Source organism: Cyanistes caeruleus, chromosome Z (genome assembly GCF_971803275.1).
Source record: "Cyanistes caeruleus chromosome Z, bCyaCae1.hap1.1, whole genome shotgun sequence".
Lineage (NCBI taxonomy): Eukaryota > Metazoa > Chordata > Aves > Passeriformes > Paridae > Cyanistes > Cyanistes caeruleus.
This window is the reverse complement of record NC_141732.1, coordinates 23,332,944-23,337,201: the sequence shown is the minus strand read 5'-3', so window position 1 is coordinate 23,337,201 and position 4,258 is coordinate 23,332,944. Positions and strand designations below refer to the sequence as shown.

General features: G+C 40.7%; 1 long non-coding RNA gene across 1 annotated transcript; it reads right to left on the bottom strand.

The window, feature by feature from the left end:
• Positions 1 to 233: 233 nt before the first annotated feature.
• LOC111942046 (uncharacterized) lies at positions 234 to 3,866 on the bottom strand. The gene is made up of 3 exons (XR_015280724.1): positions 3,117 to 3,866; positions 1,981 to 2,127; positions 234 to 615 (listed from the first exon to the last, which is right to left on the bottom strand). It is a non-coding gene; the product is annotated as an uncharacterized LOC111942046 (long non-coding RNA).
• Positions 3,867 to 4,258: the final 392 nt, after the last annotated feature.

The window sequence follows — 4,258 nt, the reverse complement described above, 5'->3', positions numbered from 1 at the left end:
TACCTGCTACCCTGCCAGCGCTCACCAGTTTCTGAGCTGGAACAAGTGAACATTGTTTCATGAGAATCCAATATGTCCCCGTTTGTTTACAGTCCTCGCTAGGAGAGGGAATTGTTAATCCACCAGTAAAATTGACTACTTGATCAGGAACTAATATCTGCAGAGCCATTGGCTTCTACTCACCAAATGCAGAATGCTGAACTCCCAGGACAGGTAGACTGCAAACAGCCATACAAGCACTACAGCTTTTATTAAATTCATTTGAAAGTGAACATCTTTCTGTATAATTAGCAACATTTTATAGTAACAAATGAAACCAAAATGTTCAAAAGCTGACTCTCAATAATGTCTGCTGGCATAACTGTATCTATGCCAGAGGCTTAGGGCTCTGCTAGTTTATCTGTGTGAAGTAAACACTGTAAAATGCAATTGCAAGTGATGAATGGTAACACAATTACCACAACTGTGCAGCTGCAGACCAACTTTTGGCCTCCTCAAGGTTTCTCTCCTCAAAGCAAGGCTAACATAAGCCACCTAGGCTAACCTGGGTGAGACTTGAAAAGCAATGTTCCAGTTTGTAGTGTTATTTGTCCTAGCCCAGTACTTCCCATATTCCTAGAAGAAAAATGTAACAGTATAAGTACCTTTGTATAACTTCACTGAAATTAATTCCAATGCAGATTCGCTAGAAGGTTTCAATGTTTTAAGACCAAGTAAAGCAATAAGGTTCTACCTGTATTATTCTCTTCACTATTGTTTTTTTCAAAATGGCTGGTAATTATCCTGAAGGGAGAAAGAACACTTCCCGGTATTAACAGTGTGTGAAAACTTGTAAGCCAGTGGTTTTGAGATGCAGTAGTTACCTTGCAAAGTCACACCCTGATTATTTCATTGTAACTCATCTGTGCTGTTATGCCAAAAAATAAAAGTGTATGTTCAGGAGACAGCATGAGACAGCTGGGATGGAATGTTATTTTGAGCTATTTTCTCACACAAAAATACTTCCTTACTGCACATTCTTATAGGGTATCTGCAAGTTGTGAGGGCAAATTTCAATTTTTAAAAAAATTTTTAAATTTTTTAAAAAAACATTATTATCTCCTAAATCCTGTGATTCCGGTAAATAAATAAGGCTATGGAAAGTAACTCTTTTATTGGCAAATATGTAGAAGAGAGGTGGTAAAGAACAAGCTCTGCAGAGGACTTTTCATCAAGAAGAATAAAGGCATAATACTGCTGCAAATAATTTTGGACATGAGTGCACAGATTTTAATTCTTAGGTCAACAGAAAAAAAACACAAAGGAAGAATAAGCAACAAACTGTGTGTTTCTATTGCTGCTGCTGTTTCTTTAGTTTATGTAACGGATATTTCCAAACCCCCTGTGGGAGGAGAAGCATAGAGATAGTGCTGAAGGTAGTCTTGTCCTGATAAATTGCAGCTGTGTTGATTACCATGGAGTGGCAACAGCCTTGTCCTCACAGCTGTGTCCAATAAGGATGGGAGTTATGGAAGAGTGGGTTAGTTGGTCAGGAGTTGGAGTCAGTTGGCCATGCTGTGAGGAGGATCAAGTGTGTTGGATGCCATAGCAGGGCTGAAATGTGTGCTGAGAGTTTGTCTACCACCCCAGTCCTGCTTTAGGATTTATCTGTAGCATGGATTTTTGGGGATACTGTTTCAAAACGGTGCTTCCAGTTCCAAAACTGATCTGTTAGACTCTTCTAATTTGGCTTCAAGCATTTGATCTTGCTCAGTCTGAGTCTATGCCAAAACCAAAGAATCCCACCTGGCCTGTAACTCTGAGTTATTAAAAGGTTCAGTGCCCATCTAGGTATCAGCTCCCACGGCAAGAAAGGGGTCTTGCTGTGAGCATTGTGCAACTATGGCAACTCTCACATCCAATTACCATTTTCCTATAACCAACAGCTCACCTGGATAAATGTATCAGAAGCTTTGCTGGTCTACATTTCCTGTGGCTTACCTGGAGCATCAGCTCTGGGTGCCAAATTGGGGTCCAGACCCTTTCTGTGGCTTCCCTTGCTGCTCTCTAGTCCTGCAGAGCTCTGTTCCCCCTGTCCATTGCCCAATGGGTTTGTTACACACACATCGAGGTCACCAGATGTCATTGCTGGAGCAGATACAACACAAAACATATCCTTAAAAAACTTCATCCTAGTCTTTTTATTGTACCCATACCTAGCATCTTTAAACACTTTTGATTCCATAGTGCACTTCATCTTATTGGCCATCATCATACTACCTTTAAAGTCCATCAGTGGAAGCACTGTTTTGAGACAGCATCCTCAAAAATCCATGCTACAGATAAATCCTAAAGCAGGACTGGGGTAGCAGACCATCTCAGCCCAACTACAGCATCCAACACACTTGGTCCTCCTCACAGCATGGCCAACTGACTCCAACTCCTCCTTGACCAACTAACCCTACTCTTCTTTAACTCCCATCCTTATTGGACACAGCTGTGACAAGGCTGTTCCCCTTCTTCGGTAATCAATGCAGCTGCAATTTATCAGGGGCAAGACTACCTTCAGCACTATATCCTTCTCCTCCCACAGCCCCCGGTAGTAACTAAAATAGCTGAAATGAATTATCCTTTTTTCAAGTCATTTGCTGTCAGTATTTACAAAGCAGTGACTTATGAATGACAGACAAATCCGAAGACTTTAAACATGATGAGTAATGTCTGAAGCACATAGGTTCAGCAGATTGGGAGACATTATGCACCGTACATAATTGCTACACTGTTCTTGCCATGTAATCAGATTTTTAGTACTGGATGATTAAATTCTTGTTACTGGTTTTTTTTTGTTTCCTTTATTCTATTATTTTCTTTTGGTTTTTTTTGGTTGTTGTTTCCTTTTTTTGTGTGTGTTCTGTTTCAGTTTTTTGTTTGTTTCATTTTGCTTGTTTTAGTTTCTATTTTTTGTTCCCTGAAATGCAATCCTTAGCTGCTAAAGCAAACAAATAGGATGGGGTACTATACTCCGATTCTTTGTGTTGCAAATCTGTTACAGTATAGCATCTTCTAGAATAGAGACAGTCAAGGCAATTTTTTCCCTTAAGTCTCACAGTATCTCTGGATGTGTAAAAATACAGTACCTCCAGCAATAGTCACCAAGTCCTTGGTGGGAAGTCGGGGAAGATTATTCTGGGCAGCTTTCTTATCTCACTAAAACATTCTTTTTCCTTCAAAAAGGCCTGTCTTGGGAAACAAGTGGGCTGACAAATCAGGTCAGTATATGCTTAGGTCAAACAAAAAGCAAGCTCTTCCCCAAAACTCAACAGTTCCTGGTTTTGAGATGCCTCCACACTTCTCCTACACTGAGCTCTATTTCCACCCTGAGTGGTATTTACCAACATTGCTCTGCAGCCCCCATATCTAACATACTGTCTTCCATATTGCACGTGGGCACATGCGTTCACACATGTTGCTGGCTTAGAAGGTGCTTTGTGGGTACCATTCTGCTGTACAAACACCAAGATGTTTGTCTGTCTTCTGTTGTGAGGCAATGAGGCAGAATCACACAACAAACAAAAGCATCGTCCTTCTTTTTCATGGCAACCTTTGTATAAGCATCTCTCAGCTCACCTGTCTCCAAACTTGCTCCCCCTTGCTCACATTTCTCAGTGCCAGTCAGCTCTAAAGGTCCATCTGAGGTGCTCTGAGGCAGCAGTTTAGCTCAGCATGGCTTCCAAACTCCCAGATCCCACCACAGTTATGCAGACTGTGCCCCTTGCTGACACCACTGACTGTGCAGTAAGACAGCTCAGGCAGCCCCTCCAGCTTGGACAAGGACAGGGGCGGACAGGAAACATGAACCACAGATACCCGAATTCAACATTTGCGAGCTGCCATGGAAGAACATTATATATGAGGACACAAAGAAAACAAAAGAAAAAATATAATGTATCCAGCAGGATTTCAAATTACTTATGCTGGTATTTGAAACTCTGAGTCAAACCAGGCAGTAGAAACATGTGACTTGGAATTAAACTGGGTAAAGCTGCCTGGAAACTACACCTGCTATTTGAATATGCTTCTTTGAGAACTGCCATCCTGACAGCTTTTTCACATCTCTCAAAATAAATGTATATTAAATTTGAACTTCTTGGCAGGTAAGTGATTTTTGTTGATTTGTAGCAGTGGGAAATGTAATTTGTTCTTACTCAGTAAGGGCTAGCCCTAAAATAAAATAAATACTAAATCCTAGAATAAAAGAGAAATGGTTTATATAAAGATG